Raw genomic sequence first — 18,462 nt, forward strand, 5'->3', positions numbered from 1 at the left:
GATGTCCAGTGACCAACAAGATATTAATGACTGGTATTGGAGTCTCATAGCTGCAGTCAGGTAGGCCTCTCTTTTCCAGAGGTGGAGGGGGCTGAGGGAAGGGGGCAGAACACAAAACCAATCATATAGACCTGTATACTTGCATCTATTACATGGTTATAAGGCTGATAGAGAAGACCTGACTCTGGCAGCCAGGATGCAAAGGAATAATAACAGATTTCATGTATTAACAGTGAACTTTCCCTTTGTTTTCCTCTACAGGAAGCTGAAAGCCTGACCCATCTGAGTACAAGACAAACTGTCAGTACAACCGCCCCTCTTGGTCAAAGCCTACACAATCTTAGGAAATGTTCAAGGACATATAGTAGGAGAGTTGCATTTAGATGGACTACACACTGTGCTTGTGAGATTATGAAAGCTTTGTCAGATGTCTTAATCTCAATACAGATATTGCAAAAAATTGGTATGCACACTAAGGATTTGTATATTAAGAATCTGTATCAAGACTTTTCCCCAACTTAGCTTCGAAGCTTCTAGCTTTTCTACACTTTTTCTCCTCAGATTATTAAGGACAAGTAGAAGAGAGCCTGACTTGCTTTCCCTCATTAAATGTTTTTATCCAACTGTCTTTCTAAATCAGTGTTTTCACATTTATTTGTCTACATATACGTCTACCTGCTCTTGCTTCTGGCTCCTTTGATTAAAACGGATGTTTTGGATAACAGTAACATGGGTATAACACTGTATTTTCAGCTAGTGCTACAGGGACACAGTAATATTCCTTCCTTGACAGATTTTTATCATTCATAGCCTTCAGTTTTCTACCAAAATAGTTTGACAGTTATTGTCCCTCCTCCTCTAAGAAAGTGACAGGTGGGCAGATCAAGGGAAAATAATTCAGTGCTTAAAATCCTACCTCTCAGTTTCTCATCAATCCCACAGAAAAGTTAATCTGCTGAACTATCTGAAATAAACCAGTAGGTAACATAGACTTATGCTTATCAAACAGCATTCACATTTCTAATCTGAATCCTAAGTGATTATGCTGGTGAAACAGCACTGACCTTTGCCTTCAAGGTATACAGTATGCTTTGAAATGCTACAGTGAAAAGCTTGGGCAGCATCTCTGCTCCTAAAGCACAGTAAAAATCTTCAGAGGGCTACAGTCAGCATTCTGGGTCGTCAATCACTGGTAATGCACTACAGTTCAATTTACTAGGATGAAAGACCAATTTAAGGAAGAAATACAGATAGGCTATTATTCTTGAGAATTTAACATTAAAGCCTCAACATTTTTAATAATGTGGAAGCTCTGCAGCAATAGCGGTTTGGTTCATCTCTTCTGTTGAGGGGGAAAACATCTGTTTGAACAAGATGTTAGGCCATCAACTGCAAGGAGGGCAATTTCAAGGTCATAAGAAATATAAAGATGATTAAGGTCTCTCTGGAACACTGACTTTTTAATAGTTTGACTGTTTTTTCTTCTTCCTTAAACAGTATCACACATCTTTAATTTCTCACCGGAATTCATTAAAACAGAAGTGGTACTGTGTGAGATAAGTGTCCTAAAGAGAGAATTACTAAATTTTAAGTTCTTTAACATAATTTGATTTTTGTCTTTCCATACAGCTAACACCTCACTACTTAAGGTTACTCCATTGTCTTAATTTGTGAACCTTGGGAGGGAGGAAGGAACCCAACATGTCTGTTTTTTTCACTGAGAAGCTACAGCTAGGACTTTCAAGTACAAATCAAAGACAAAACTAGCAAATTAAGTTTCTTATCTCCCAGTAGTTATATCCCTCTCTGAAAAAGTTCTGCTATATCCCTTTTTGTTCTAAGAGGGTAATACAGAGATTTCTTGCAACCCTACACCTGAGACTGAGATGTCTACCAAGCTCTTGGTAGAGACTATTATTCCTGCCCACATTGCCTCCTTATTATAACCCAAGTTCCTTTGGTACTGCCTCTTTTAAAACTTATCTCAGTGCTACCATCCTAATTTGCATTCAGCACTTCTGAAACAGCAAAACTAACCTGATTTTTCACTGAATTTCCAGCCCTGAAAGGCAGCACACTGGCTTCTAGAAAAAACTTTAGCTCTGTCACAGTGAAGTGGAGATGCTGCCCCAGAGAGTAGGGCTGTTGGACCAGAAGCTGTAACAAACCCAGTCTTTGCTGGAATAAATTATTAATTCATGTGCACAGGAATATAATTCAAATAGAAGCAAACTCACTTTCTGAATAGAGTTTATTTACACAGAGAATATTAGGGCTCCCAGCTTGATTTCCTTCTCTTGCCAAGTCTCTATTTAAACCACAGGAAGAAGCAGGTAAACTTTGAGCTTGTACCCCCATCATGACAATTAAAGGCTAGGAATCAACCTTCAGACCTCCTGGGACATCTTCCATTCCTGTGCTCCAGGACAGCAAACTCGCTGGCTGGTGCATGGGCAGCTCATGCCAAGCCCTGTCCCTGTGCATGCATGGGGCCTCCCTCAAAGCAGGGGGGGATGCCCAGACAGGGGTGCCCTCAGGGGCCTGTGGGGATGCAGCCTGCTGCATATCCTCCTGGTAGCCCTTCAGGAGCTGGTTGAGCAGTGTCTCCTTGGTGTTGCAGCATAGGTGGATGAGTGGCAGGAAGGGGTTCCCCTTGAGCTCGATGACAGCCATCTTGGCGTGGTCAAGGCCATCCCGGTTGGGGATCTGCAGCAGGTGGGTGTAGCTGCCAGGGTGGGGCTGGAACTGGGATGCCAGCACCTTGAACAGCTTGTGGGTGAGGTCCTTCTCCTGTGGGGCAGCATGTTCAGCTCCAGCACAAGCTGGGGGAAGAAGAAGGAAGGGGGGAGACGTTTGGAATGATGGCATTTGTCTTCCCAAGTAACCGTTACGCGTGATGGAGCCCTGCTTTCCTGGAGATGGCTGAACACCTGCCTGCCACTGGGAAGTAGCAAATGAATTCCTTGCTTTGCTTTGCTTGCGCACGCGGCTTTTGCTTTACCTATTAAACGGTCTTTATCTCAACCTACGAGTTTTCTTTTACTCTTCTGATTCTCTCCCCCATCCCACCAGGGGGGGAGTGAGCAAGCGGCTGTGTGGTGCTTAGTTGCTGGCTGGGGTTAAACCACAACAGTCCTTTTTGGCGCCCACCGTGGGGCACGAAGGGTTCAAGATAATGACAGATTTGATTGGAATGTGCTAGATCGAATTTATAGCTGTTATTGCTGTTTAGCTTTTAATCGGCAGGCTTCTGTACTTGCCACGGGGCTTGCTTGCCTTACTGTATATTAGAGTCTAGTGCTCGTTAGTGGCTGCTTTTTGCTTTTGCTGCTTGCTGTACTGCTTATCATCTTACTCTGCTGTGCCTGGGCACATTTTGATAACAGAAATGGCCATGTGCCTGGGCTGGCAGATGGCCAGGGCATAGCTGCTGTTTCTGTGCTGCTATACTGGACAGGCTGGAACTCCAGTGTGAACTCGAGTCAAAGGGACTGTCACCTGTGGATGAGTCCACGCAGGAGCAGGACACCCCGAAGCATCTGTGGCCGTGCCTAAGCCCATGCCAGAGCAGGTATGTCTCGAAGCATCTGTGGCCATGGTTATGTCTGTGCCGCAGCAGGTATACCTCTGAAGGGATTGTGGCCCAAGGACAAGTCCACGCTGGAGAGGGTACACCTCGGAGCATCTGTGGCTGTGGATAAGTCCATGCTGCAGCAGGTACACCTGGAAGCATCAGTGGCTGTGCATGAGGACATGCTAGAGCACCTCAAAGCGTGTGACCATGGGTAAGACCATGCTGGAGCAAGTTTACTTCTGAAGAGACTGGGGCTGTGGGCAAGGCCATGCTGGAGCAGGTATATCTCTGAAGGCATTGTGGCCCATGGAGAAGGCCATGCTGGAACAGGTGCACCTCTAAGTGACTGTGGATAAGTCTATGCCACAGCAGGTATACCCCTGGAGAGACTGGCTCATAGACAAGGCTCCACTTGGAGCAGGTACTCCCCTAAGGGACTGCAGTCTGTGGCTAAGTCCAAGCCGGAGCAGGGGCAAGGGGAAGAGTCCATTGCAGTGTTAAACCCAATGGTCTGGTCCAAAGGGACCGGGGTGGAGATTGTAATGGAAATACCTTTAAACTGTTGTAACCCATGATCTGAGTTGCATGTTATAGGAATTACCATACCAGGAACCACCTGAACCAATGGAGGACAAGCCTTACAAGAAGCAGTGCAAGTGCAGCAGTGACCCAATCTGAGTTGGCTTTGGTGCCCAATGACTCCACGCGACACACCACCTCTCCTGTCCTGAGTGACCACCATCACAGATGGAGCCCAAAGCCATGGATTAAACGAACTCAATGGACATTTTGTGGACATTTGTGGACATTTTACAGACATTTCACAGGGGTGGTCCATAGACTAAGGGAACGATACCTGTGTATTGTATCAAAGGATGGGAAGGGGGCTGGTGGTTAATGAGGATGTACTGGATAGTATGGGACCTGAGCATGATGTAGATGGTATGGAATAAGGGGTGGATACTGTCCTGGTTTCAGCTAGGATAAAGTTAATTTTCTTCCTAGTAGCTGGTATAGTGCTGTGTTTTGGATTTAGGGTGAGAATAATGTTGAGAACACACTGATGTTTTAGTTGTTGCTGAGTAGAGTTTACGCTAGTCAAGGACTTTTCAGCTTCCCATGCTCTGCCAGGTGCACAAGAAGCTGGGAGGGGGCACAGCCAGGACAGCTGACCCAGATTGGCCAAAGGGCTATTCCATACCATATGACATCATGCTCAGCATATAAAGCAGGGGGAAGAAGAAGGAAGGGGGGGACATTGGGCGTGATGGCGTTTGTCTTATAACCATTACGCATAATGGAGCCCTGCTTTCCTGGAGGTGGCTGAACACCTGCCTGCCAATGGGAAGTAGTGAATGAATTCCTTGCTTTGCTTGCATGCGCGGCTTTTGCTTTACCTATTAAACTGTCTTTATCTCAACCCACAAGTTTTCTCACTTTTACTCTTCCGATTCTCTCCCCCATCCCACCGGGGGGGAGTGAGCGAGCGGCTGTGTAGTGCTTAGTTGTCAACTGGGGTTAAACCACGACAGGGTCCCTCAGCCGGCAACCCTTCCCCCCCCCGGGGCCCGGGCCCCTCACGCGCTCCGCGTAGCCCCGCATCTCATCGGCGCGCGCCACAGCGCCTCGATGCGCTCGTGCCGCACCAGCGCCGTCACCAAGTCGCGCAGCAGGTCGAGGCGCGAGCGCGGGCCCAGCCCCAACCACCGGTGCACGCGCCTGTACGAGATGGCGGCCGCCACCAACAGCCACATCTCATCGCCTTCCCATTGCAGCAGCAGCCGCCGCCGCCAGGAACCATGGGAGGCACCTCCCAGCAACCCCCGCGACCCGCGCAGCACGCCGGGAGTTGTAGTTCCCCCCCAGCAGCGGGCACGACCCACAGCTGCTGCATAGAGCGGGTAAGAGGGCCGCCGCCGGGCTCGACGGAAATGGAGCCCGGAGTCGCGTACCGAGAGGTCTGAACGGGGCAGGAAAGCCGGGCCCGGCCCGGCAGAAAGGGCCGAGCCGGCCCCGGGCTTCTAGAGGGGAGTCTGTTCGCCGCACGTCAGTGACGTCCGCAGTGCGCAGGCGTAAAGGAGCCAGCTCTCCTGTGCAGGGTATCCTGGGCGAGGAAAGCCGTGCGGCATGCTGGGACCTGCGGGTCTGGGGGCGCGGCATAGCCGGGAGCTGTAGTTTCGTGCCCCGGCGGGGCCGGCCGCTATCTCAGTTGCCGAGGTGAGCAGCTCCGGAGCCGGCAGGATCGGCAGCGGAGCGCTCTAGCACGGTGCACAGGGAGATTTCCCGATCCTGGGCAGCCGAGAGAGCCGTCAGGAGCCCGCAGCTCGCGCGACAGCGGCTGATGAGACCTGGGCGGGGCCAGGAGCAACGGCGCCAAGTCCGTCTTCCCCCTCCCCCCCCGTATAAAGGAATCCTTTAGGGAGCGCGAGCGACCAGGGTGGACAAATAGGGCGTGGCGCGGCAGTTTGCGCGGAAGGACGCTGAAGATCGACCAGGGAGCAATGGTTTCCACCCGGCGAAAAGTCACGGCCTCGCTAAGTTCTGCACACACCACGACAGACGCAGCTGCCCGGACAGAGCTCCAGTGGGAACATGCTGCCACCCAGGTGTCAGGCTGCAGGGTGTGTCCTACTCTTATGTCAGTACCGGATGGCAGCAGTGAGCACGCCTGTAGGAGGTGTGCCCAGGTAGAGGAGCTCCTCTGCTTAGTGACAGAGCTCTGGGAGGAGGTGAGTAGGTTGAGGAGTATCAGGAGTCTGAGAGAGAGAGAGAGAGAGAGACACTACTGGAATTGAGCCCTACCTTCCCTCAGACAGGCCCAACAGGTAGACAGGACCCATGACGCAGAAGGTTCCCTATCCTCTCTCCGCCTGGCTGAACATAGCGACTTAAGGGATAGGGGGCAATGGTGACAAGTTCCTGCCCGGTGCAGCAGGTGTGTCACCTCTGTGACTGCGCCACCTTCTGAGGTGCCCTTACAAAACAGGTATGAGGCTCTGCAAGTGGAACCAAACAATGATGGGGATGATAGCACATCCAGCTCGGAGGTGTCGCCAAGGTTAAGTCGGCCTACACCCTGCATCAAAACAGCTTCCACAAAGAAAAAAAGACAGGTCATTGTCATAGGAGACTCCCTTCTGAAGGGAACAGAAGGCCCAATATGCCGACTGGACCCACTTCTTAGGGAAGTCTGCTGCCTCCCTGGGGGCTGGGTTAAAGATGTGAAGAGAAAGCTTCCTACCCTGGTATGGCCCTCAGATTGCTACCCATTATTGATTTTTCTGGTAAGCAGTGAGGAAGTTGCAACTAGAAGTCCAAGGGCAATCAAGAGAGACTTCAGGGCCTTGGGACAACTGGTTAAGGGATCAGGAGCACAAGTAGTGTTCTTTTCTGTCCTTCCAGTTGCAGGGAATGATGAGGGAAGACACGGGAAGAGCCAGCAGATCAATACCTGGCTCCGAGTCTGGTGTCACTGGCAGAATTTTGGGGTTTTTGATCATGGCTTGGTTTACATGACATCAGGCCTGCTGGTGACAGAGGGGGGTACACCTGTCTCAAAGGGGGAAAAGGATCTTTTCACAGGACTTAGCAGGGCTCATCGAAAGAGCTTTAAACTAGATTTGAAAGGGGAAAGGGGTAAAACCAGGCTTGCTGGAGATAAGCCTGGGGGCAGCACACCAACATTTGAGGGACAGTGTGCTAGCGAGGTCCTTTGGTCTGCCGTCTCAGTGGAGGCAGGGGATGGAGAGCCATGCAGCAGCAAAGACGCAAGGGCTATGGATGCATTAGAAACCACGGAAGCACCTGAGAACGGTCACGTAGGAATTAGGGCTTCTCCCCCCAAAAAGGTGTCAGGAGCAATAGCCCAACTGAAGTGCATCTACGCCAATGCACTGTACGTTAGGGACTGTTTTGATTGTCTAGAACTTAATGATGGTGATGATAGGGTTGAGTGTTTATGGGTAAGAATCAGGGGGAAGGCCAACAAGGCAGATATCCCGGTGGGAGTCTGTTATAGACCACCCAACCAGGTTGAAGAGGCAGATGAAATATTCCATAAGCAGCTGGGAGAAGTCTCATGATCGCTAGCCCTTGTTCTTGTGGGGGACTTGAACTTACCAGATGCCTGCTGGAACTACAGTAGAGCAGAGAGGAAACAGTCTAGGAGGTTCCTGGAGTGTGTGGAAGATGATAACTTCCTGACACAGTTGGTGAGTGAGCCAGCTAGGGAAGGCGCCCCGCTGGACCTGTTGTTTGCGAACAGAGAAGGCCTGGTGGGTGATGTGACAGTTGGAGGCTGTCTTGGGCATAGCGATCATGAAATGATAGAGTTCTCAATTCTTGGAGAAGTAAGGAGGGGGGTGTAGAGAACTGCTGATGTAAAACAACAAGATGTCTCAAACAGCCTGGTGCTAAAACCACAATGCAGAGCGACGGTTGCTAGGACCCAGGACCGGACAGTACCCTGGAGTGGGGGTGAGGGAGGGAGTCCTGTGGAGACAGGGCGGCCTTGCCTCGGCCCCATTCCCCGTGGTCTGTGAAGCCTCTTATTCCCCCCCCACACCTACTGCCTGGGGGACAGTCCTGGTATCACTCCTCTTGGTTTTGACTGGTCACTGATGTAATTTTCCAATTAGCAAAACTACTAACCACTTGTGCCTTGGGAAAGGAATTTGGGAGGGAGCTAAAAGATAACAAACTGTGGAAAACTAACGGCTCTAACCTTGAAGAAGAGCTAACAAGCCGACAAAAGTGAACATCTTGGCACCGAAGACTGGACGGTGGCCAGAGAAGATAAAACTGCAGAAAGTAGGTGAAAGGTAAATGTGGCGAGGGGAGATCACGACCACCGACTCAATTCAGAACCGAAAAGACTTGTCCCCCCACACCTGAAAGGAGCATGCGTGCTAATTTACATAGCAAGCGAGGCTAATTTAAATACAGTAAACCAATAGTGTACGAAATGTTAATCACTAACCAATAAGTGTAAATTTAGGCGGGTTTATACTAATCATGTAGCCTGATAAATGTGCTGTAGTTTGTGCCTGGTGTGTGCTCGTGTGTGTACCGGTACTCGTGTTTACGTTCGTGCTCATGCTCGTGCGTGCGTGATTTGTGGAATTATTCTCACCGAGCACCCTGCGCAGAATTAACATCTCTATAAGAATCTTCTTCTTCCCTCACCGAATACCCTTGTTGGCAGGACCAACGCTGGATCCAGGACTGGTGATTCTCTCTCTCTCTTTCTCTCTCTCTCTCTCTCTCTCTCTTTTTGTTTCACTTTTCCTAAGGTGATTAAGTTGTTAAAGTTGTTAAATTGAAGTCAAGTACTGCATGGCCTACCTTGATTTTCTGTAAAACTGCATAGCTGGGCTGAATATAACTGTGAGAGGGTTGGCGGGTATCGAATATTTGTACTCAATATTTGTCTCTATAGAAGCTTTCTATTAAAGCTGGTGTTTGTGTACGGACCTTGAGTGTTGGCCCACCTTAATGCACACCGAGAGGATTTGCGAATCTTTGTCACTCCTCCCCCTCCTCCCCAGGTGGGACGTGACATTTTTTAAATTGGCGTCACGGACAGGATCCCCTCGGTGTTGGAAGGTCCTAAGGGGATACCGATTCTCCATCCAGTGAATGCGGACAGGGAGAATCGGGAAGTGACCTCTCAGCCATAGGCCGGGAGAGGTTCGAGCAGTGGCAAGTCATGACTGCCCGGGAAATGTCAATGCTTGACTGCTCCCCAATCTTTGGGAAGTTGAAGGAGTACAAAGCGTGCCCTACGCCACCTGGAATAGCTTGGGCTCACGATAATTGGCACGACCCTGAGACAGTGGTAAATCGTATAGTCACCCTTGCAAAGGAGCAGAAGTGGCGAGCGGGAAAAGGAAAGGCTCTGGTGTGTGCTGTATTAGGAGCTGCGCTGACAGCGGCACAAAAGGAAAGGCATTTGGCGAGGCAGGCAGAAGGAGAAACAATTAGGTCTTTACAGGACCAATTAACAGCAGAACGTGAGAAAAGCGAGAATTTACAGAAACAGCTAACTGTGGAGCGTAATGCCACTCAGAGGGCTTGCGCGGCTCTAGCGGATGCATTGGACCGAGAAAAAATCTTACGGTCTGAATTAGAAGAGAATGAGCGGGGGGTTTACAATCAAACAGATTGTGACTCGATTCCGGATAGTGAGCCGGGATTTTCAAGCTTGGCAAAGTTAGCCGAAAAGTCGGCATCCAATTCAAAACCTCTATACCCGCTCAAGGAATTGGAAATTAGTCAAGAAATTTCTTACCCTGAAGCCGAAAAAGAGCAGGCAATTCTGAGACCATTAATCAAAACGGAGACCACCGAAGGCCAAGGTGGAGGAGCTCCGCAAGTCACCACCCGGATGGTGCCGTATTCGGCAACCGAACTAACAAAAATCCAGGAAAAATATAGTAGACGGGCTCAAGAATCTGAGACTGAATATGTATGGAGGGTATCATTGTCTGGCGGAGACCGAATTTTATTGTCAGAAGATGAGGCGCAGGGATACTGGGGGCCCGGTGTATTTTTAACCACTGATGATCAAAGAGAGCCATGGTCGTTAACTCAACGAGCCGCATATTGGGCAGGAGGTTTAGACCCCCTGGAACGAGGAGACCCGGCATATATTGAGACCCCTGATATAAATCATTTAACCGAAAGTTTACAAAAGGCTGCTTGCCTCCAGTTGATGCATGACAGGCGTTTAGTCCCTCAACAGCCTTCCCCGATGTTGTTAATTGCACACCCTGATAGGATGACTCCCTGATCCGGGGTCTTCCGGACTCACTGAAGCTGTACGCGGTACAGCTGCAGGACCGTCTAAGGGATATCCTGGCTCTGAGGGGAGGGGGAGACGAAACCAACGAGAGAGAGGGGCCATGACTTGGGGGAGGTAGCCCAGGAACTGATAAATTATGGTAGGAGAATAGGTCTCACTAGGGGGGCTATAAAATCAAGAACTGCTGTAAGGAGAGTGGAACAGCGAGAAAATCGGCCCCCTCCTCAGGCCTCAGGGGTGAGGAGAAACCTATTGTGGGCGGAGGGAATCGAGAAGGGGATTCCCCGGGAGTTAATGGATGGTATGCCTACTATAACCTTAGAGAAGCTCGTTTGAGCGTGGAAAAACAAACAGAAAGTACCCCTCCAAATTGACCAGCACACTCGAGAGAGTATGAGGGCAGAGCCCCGATCTAATGACATTGCGGGAGTTACCTCTAAGGTACCTAACGCCCCCGAAAAGGATTTAATTGATCTCGGGACGGGAAACTGGACACGCCGTCCCCAGTAAGTGAGCCGGGGGACGGCCAGTGGGTCCATTTGAGAAGGCTCACAGAAAATAATAAAGGGGACTTGTTAATTACTTTTCCCCTTGGTCCCTTTAAAACCCCAGTTACTTTCCTAGTTGACACGGGTGCTCAGATATCGGCACTTCAGGAGGATCTCGCTAATCGCAATGGCATAGTTGCTGATAAAAAACAAATTTGGGTCACAGATGCTTTTGGAAACTCTAAGCCACAACCAACGGCTCGAATCAGATGCTGGTTACCGGGAGACACATTTCCTGTTGAGACCACAATGATATTGGGTACTTTCCCTATGAACATTTTAGGACTTGATTTATTGAAGGGGAGAGTATGGACAGACTCAAAAGGAAGGGAGTGGAAATTCGGACTCCCCATGGTTTCTATAAGACTTTTACAACCGGCACCCGTGCTCCCTCCTTCCAAAATTGTTAATGTCAAACCGTACCCTCTTCCCTTAGGGGCTCGGGAGGGTATAACCCCTGTGATAACGGAGTTGCGAGAGCAAGGGATAATTATCCCAACTCACTCACCTTACAACTCCCCAGTATGGCCAGTCCGCAAACCAAATGGAAAATGGCGACTAACAATTGACTATCGGCGCCTAAATGCCAACACAGGCCCCTTGACGGCTGCAGTGCCTAACATAGCCGAATTGCTCGCGACCATACAGGAGCAAGCACATCAGATTTTAGCAACCATTGACGTGAAGGATATGTTTTTTATGGTTCCCTTACAGGAGGCTGACAGAGACCGCTTTGCCTTCACGTGGGAGGGTGTGCAATTCACTTTCACACGTCTTCCCCAGGGATACCGTCATTCACCGACCATTGCGCACTATGCACTAGCACAAGAGCTTGCTCAAGTCACTCCTGGAGAGGGCGTCAAGGTATATCAATACGTTGATGATGTGTTGATAGGCGGCCCTGATGCTGCTGCAGTAGGACAGACCCAGACGGAGATAATCAGTCACCTAGAGAATTTAGGACTCCAAATCCCAGCAGAAAAGGTACAGCTTCCCTCTTCTGAGGTAAAATTCCTAGGCATTTGGTGGAGGGGAGGAATGGCGTGCATTCCCCCGAAACTCTAACTACTCTTGAACAAGTAAAAATGCCTGGTAATAAAAAAGAACTGCAACATGCCCTAGGTCTGCTGGTATTTTGGAGAAAACACATTCCAGATTCTTCTATCATAGCCCGTCCCTTATATGATCTAACACGCAAAAGAGTCAGCTGGGATTGGACCCCCGTCCATGAGGAAGCCTTAAAGTTGTTGATTTTTGAAGCAGGCACGTATCAGGCTTTAGGGCCAATACACCCAACAGATCCACTCCACATTGAATGGGGTTTTGCAATTCATGGGCTATCCATACATATGTGGCAACATGGGCCTGAAGGTCCAACTCGTCCCATAGGATTCTACTCACGCAGTTTTAAAGATGCAGAAAAACGTTACTCAGTTTGGGAGAAGGGTCTTTTTGTGGTTAGTCTAGCTTTGCAGGAAGCCGAAAGGATCATACGGCAGCAACCAATCATCTTACGAGGGCCCTTTAAGGTTTTGAAGCCAGTGTTGTCTGGAACCCCACCTCCCATTGGGGTGGCACAGCGAGAAACAGTAAGGAAGTGGTATGCACAGTTGGATCACTATTGCCACACACGGAAAATAGAGGAAGGAACGCCCAAAATACTCCAAATACAAGATCCGCCCACCGATCACCCAGACACAGAACCCCCTCCCTCATGCATAAAACCTGCTCCTCCATTTGAGCCCCATCTGAAAAATGTGTGGTTCACTGACGCATCCTCTAGGAGGGAGGGAAAGGTGTGGAAGTACCGAGCAGTAGCACTACATGTTGACTCTGGGGACCAAATCATAACGGAGGGTGAGGGGAGTGCCCAAGTGGGCGAATTAGTTGCTGTGTGGAGTGTGGTCACCAGGGAAGCTGAGACCAGAGAACCAGTGTATATTTATACAGACTCGTATGCTGTGTTCAAGGGATGTACAGAGTGGCTTCCTTTTTGGGAACAAAATGGATGGGAGGTAAACCGAATACCAGTATGGCAGCGGGAAAAGTGGGAGGAAATTCTGAATATTTCCAAACAAAAATCCTTTCTGGTAGGATGGGTCGCTGCACATCAAGCAGGAGACAATCCAGCTCACCTTTTGAACAACCAAGTAGACTCGCTGACCCGCCTAGCAAATATAGCTGTAGAAAGTGAAGGGGAGAAATGGGAACATCTGTTAGAGTAGTTACATGTGAAACACGGCCATTCAGGGGTTAAAGACCTCTTCAAAGAAGCCGGCAGCAGGGGCTGGCCTGTAACCCGAGAGCTGTGTAACAGGATCATTTCTGCTTGTAGTCAATGCCGTATAAGATTAGAACATGACCCTTTGAAAGACCCACCCTTACACTTGCGAGATAAGAAGGGGCTGTGGGAGACATGGCAAGTAGATTATATCGGTCCCTTTCGACTTTCCAATGGGAAAAGGTATGTATTAGTAGGGGTAGAAGTGGTATCAGGGCTGACACAAGCAGAAGCAGTGCAGCGAGCTACTGGGGAAAGCACGGTAAAAGGTTTAAAACTCTGGTTCAGTTACCTACCCAAGCCCCAATCGATCCAATCAGATAACGGAAGTCATTTTACTGCAGGAATAGTTAAGGAGTGGGCGCAGAGAGAAGGGATTCAGTGGATCTTCCACACCCCTTATCACCCTCAAGCGAATGGAATTGTTGAACGCACAAATGGGCTTTTGAAACGTGCCCTGAGGCCTCACGATCCTAGGTGGGCAGAGAGACTGCCCGATGCAGTTTATAAAATGAATAGTCGCTGGGGGATAAATGGGTGTCCACGACTCACCGCTTTCTGTCCCCAACCTCCCACCATACTTCCAGGAAGAAGAGGAACCAAGGACCCCATTCACCCACATCATTACCCAGGACAACCCGTGCTGGTGGAGCTTCCCACTGTGGGAACAGTTCCACTGGTTTTAACGAAACCTCTTGGAATGTATGCCTGGGAAGCTACTGACGCCCGCGGGAAGAATCACCGAATTCATACCCGATGGATTGTCCCATCCTATTAATCATTGTTCATCTTTATGTATATGTTTTACAGGTTGTCAGAAGCTCACCGTGGGACTTATGTTTTCTGTTGTTGGATGGGTCATTTTTTTTTGTGTTGTTGGTCTGATTTTATTAAGCATGTTTTTCTTCTTTACTAGGGATAAATGGTGTGGGAGAAGTTTATATTCTTACTTTGTGCATATATAGTCTTGTCTCAGTCAACTGGGAATTTGAATAACCAACCCAATTTGGCATGGGAACTAATTACAGGTTTCATCCGGATCTGGAATCGAACAGACCAAGGTCTTTGTGTAGACCTCCCCACATCCGCGTCGGAGGGCTTTAAATTCGCCATCATTTGGCTAAATTTCTCACGAATTCTAAATTCAAAGCTAGAAACGTTAAACCAAAAATGTATTCAAAATGCACACTGGAAAGGAAAATGTTTGTGGGGAACTGACTCGCTCCCATTCCAAGAGTACAGCGGGACGACTTGGTACCAACCCTCTCCAGTGGCCTATCGATTTCCGGTTAATATACCCTGGAGAGATATGTGGAATGCCACCTATTGGAAGCAACAGCTCTGCAGGGGAACTACAAGTGCCACCCTTGCAGCCCAAAAGAATTGGACGTGGTGCCCCCGGGAGGTGGAGATCCCTTGCAATCTTGTACGTTGGTGGGACCCTCCCTCTCACGGTGAACCCTTGCAACATGAATATAATGTCCCATTTTCCCCGGGTTGGTGTATTCAGATTCCTAACAAACGGGGTGGCTATGCTCACTATAGCCGCTCTCGTTATGAATATGCTTGGTCCCTTAAGCATTTTTTGTCCAACCCAGATAGTACAATTGATGCACAAGAAATAAATCCCCTACCTTATGAGGATACCCCTCTAATGACGTGTTCACGAACAGTTAGTTGTGGATTGCTAACATGGGACCCCATAGAAACATGGTATATCCCCGAACTGCGAGTCTTTATTCGGGATATGTGCATTTGTTGGGGTTTTCCGGTAACAGGGTTTAAACCTGGAGATCCCATGTGTAATGGAACCATTACTAATACAGAAATTGCAATAAAATGTGGAGTCACGCTTACCCACGAGGCAAAGCGGAATTTTGCGTGGGAAGAAGGAGTCGCAATAACCGAACCCCATGACCCATCAACATGCTCCACTGCTAAGTATCCAGCCCCTCAGGGTACCCTCTGGGCATGTTCAGATGGGAAAATGTACTCACACCTGCATGCATATGAAATGGCGGGTTTACGCTGCACCATCGGTGTTCCATCAATGTGCCCCTCCAAAACATTTGGCTTTAACAACCCCAAATATAACCGGAGGAAACGGGACGTTCAGGCACCTCAGACTGCACCGGAATGGGCAGTGCAGGGAGTCCGAATACCTGATTATTATACCTGGGGCATGACAACATCTTTGATGTTAGAAAATATATTTACTCCATACGTAACCCTTAAAAGACACCAGTTTGTCTTAGAAAACCTAACCTGGCAAGCACATGTTTTGAGTAATTGGACCAGACATGCTTTTGGGGAACTAAATTTGCAAGTCCAACAGGTGTCTAAAATGACTTTACAAAACAGATTAGCTTTAGATATGCTATTGTTAAAAGAGCAGGGAGTATGTGGAATGTTGAATCTCACCGATGGAGAATGCTGTCTCACCATTCACAACGCGACTACCACCATAGAAGAAGCACGAAAGAAGATGAGAGAAGTATCTGAGCAGACTGGAGAACTTTTCCGAGCAATGCAATCGAAGGACCGGTTTAACAGCTGGAGCCCTGGACCCTGGTTCAACTCTCTCCTGAAGTCTCTTGGACTCACGGGGTGGGGAAAATGGCTTGTAGATATTGGAATTATGATTTTAACGATATTTCTGTCAGTGATAATAGGCCTTGCAGTAGTTAGGTGTATGATTTCTAAACTCCTGTCCTCTCTTTCTCCTTCTATCCGCTATATTCAAATCACCACCGAAGATGAAGATGTAAAGTATGGAACTCGAATCGCACCACTGTTTGAGCCACGGGGTGGTGTAGAGAACTGCTGATGTAAAACAACAAGATGTCTCAAACAGCCTGGTGCTAAAACCACAATGCAGAGCGACAGTCGCTAGGACCCAGGACCGGACAGTACCCTGGAGTGGGGGTGAGGGAGGGAGTCCTGTGGAGACAGGGTGGCCTTGCCTCGGCCCCATTCCCCGTGGTCTGTGAAGCCTCAGGCAGGCACAAAGGGTAGGCGAGGCCTGCCAGAGCCTTTACCTTATTCCCCCTTTTTCCCCAGTACCGGTGGCAGGATGCCAGAGGAGCCTTGGACCCCCCGTATCGCATCCCCAGGCTGCACAGAAGCTGTGTACACCGGCAGCATGGGGTAAGGATTCTGGAGCCAGTGTCATGTAGCCCTCATGGGGTGCTGGAGCCACTATCCTAATAGTGGAGGTGGGTGCATGCCTTATTTCTACAAAGACAGAAACCTGCCCTATTCTGCAAGAGCTCATGCCCCCATAGTCCCGCTCCTGGAAGTGCGTATAGTTCAGCTCCAAGAATAAAGCTAAAAGGCAGCATAAGGGAGTTTCCTGCTACTTGTCTCTTCCAGCCAACATTTCTGTATTTCAGAGAAAGGATGTGTAACAAAAGCAGCTGCCAACAGTATAAGAAAAAATATCTTTTTAATTATGAATACATCATAAAATCAAAATAATTTTATACACGTTTTAGTATTTCATATACTTATATAAATCAAGTGAACAGTATAGTTATTGGAATGTGTAATAGGAACAAACATATTGATTTTAATGTAAAATTAACAAATTCTTGGACCCCACCCCCATCTTTTGTTGCTTCTCTGGGGCTTAACGTATTAACTCTGAAATACTTCTAGGAAGAAGGTTATTCAAGCTGTGATACCAACAATAACTCCAGGGATTACCTTAATTCCATTTACAATCAGTTTTCCTCTCCTTTTCCTGGTTTAGCCTGACTGTATAGGAATTCCTCCGTGTCAATATTTCAGCTTTGCAAGAAAGACTAATCCTGTATGTACTGGGCACAGTGTTGAAAGAACATTTTCCAAGCTTTATGGTTTTGTTAAACCCATTAGCAATCAGCATTTTCCCATCACTACACACTCTTGCAAATGTTTCCGTTAAATATGTTTCTAATATTAATAAAATAACGAACTTTATTATCCTTGTGCTTATAACTTGATGTCTTAGCATCAACATAATATTTCTAATAAAATTATACATAGTATTTATATGAAACAAAGTTGTTACGTGCATGAGCCTAGTAATTAAACTAGACATGAGTGTAGATGTTTCTATATTCTTATTTTGGATTCTTGGGGGGTGTGGGGTGTGTGTGTGTGTGTTACTTTTGGAGCCACAGTGTAATAAATAATTTACAAGGTAATGACTTCCCTGGCTCTGTGGTAACCAAGCTTAAAATTGGAAATGATTCCTCTGGTCTGGCTTTATAAAACTTTAAGTATGCTGAAGAAAATGTCACTTTTCTATCTGAGTGTCTATATGTGTTTATCCATAAATCTTAATGAAATGTTTCTGATATTATGTGTTATAAAAGTTACCATACAGTGAATCAGAAATGAGAAAGGTCTATACACAGATCTTAGCCGGATGCAGACAGAAAGCTGAACCTTCCCAGCCAGCTGTGCTCAGAGGGACTCTCCCTGCTGGAGGAATTCCTGCGTCCTGTGGAGTGGACTTGTCATTATCATAGTGTCCCTTCCCTGCTGCTGGGACTCAGCCAACACCACTTTGGTGGAGGGAGTCTGGAAAGAGGAGGGTGAAGCACAAGGACAAACCCAAGGAGCACTTTCCTTCACCTTTTTTATGGGGGAAGCATGTCTATTGGAAAACCCAGCTCTGAGCTGTGAACACCAGTGATGCAGGTTCCAGAAAGGGAAGTTACTGAGATTGTCATTCAGAAAGGCATGTAAATACATGCCCTATTTTATGTTCATGAGTCTGTAGGACAGCTTTCTGCGCTTACAGTGAGGCATGCATTTTATCTACTTTTCTGGTCCAGTCTCAGAATTTCCCTTCCCTGGATACATACACGCAGCAGGGCAATTGTTGCTTCCCTCTGAGTTTGATGGTCAAACTGTAGGAACTTCTCATTTGGTATTTGTCTATATTTGGAAAAGCAGAGCTTAGAACTAAAATAAGTGTCTTTTTTATAACACGTGTTATGGGCAGGGGGCAATAGAATTTAGTTGGTATGTAGGAAATGACACATCTAACTCATTATTCAGTATCTAATGGTCCAAAAAACTGCAGCTACTAATTCTACCCTCTCGCCACCAGGCAGAAGGAGGAGACCCAGGAGACGGGCGAGAATGGAAGCAGGTTACTGCTCGGGGCGGCAGGTGAATCCACTCTCAGCCTGCCTCACTTTCCCAGGTGCCCGTACACAACAGGTATGAGGCCCTGGAATTGGGTGGGCAGACAACTGATGATGTG

The 18,462-nt window shown here is 48.1% G+C and overlaps 1 long non-coding RNA gene and 1 pseudogene across 2 annotated transcripts; one reads left to right on the forward strand and one right to left on the reverse strand.

Annotated features, from left to right (window-relative positions):
• Nucleotides 1-2,373: 2,373 nt before the first annotated feature.
• Nucleotides 2,374-5,328, reverse strand: LOC148055487 (large ribosomal subunit protein bL17m pseudogene; annotated as a pseudogene).
• A 1,567-nt stretch (nt 5,329-6,895) lies between these two features.
• Nucleotides 6,896-17,307, forward strand: LOC148055488 (uncharacterized). Of its 2 annotated transcripts, XR_015705382.1 has the most exons (4): nt 6,896-8,800; nt 11,639-11,788; nt 14,016-16,130; nt 16,266-17,306. It is a non-coding gene; the product is annotated as an uncharacterized LOC148055488 (long non-coding RNA). The 2 variants fall into 2 exon arrangements; XR_015705381.1 differs by having other exon boundaries at nt 7,282-8,800; nt 14,016-17,307.
• Nucleotides 17,308-18,462: the final 1,155 nt, after the last annotated feature.

Source organism: Nipponia nippon, unplaced genomic scaffold (assembly GCF_047370975.1).
Source record: "Nipponia nippon isolate SJK-2023a ecotype South Korea unplaced genomic scaffold, ASM4737097v1 scaffold_22, whole genome shotgun sequence".
NCBI classification, from domain to species: domain Eukaryota; kingdom Metazoa; phylum Chordata; class Aves; order Pelecaniformes; family Threskiornithidae; genus Nipponia; species Nipponia nippon.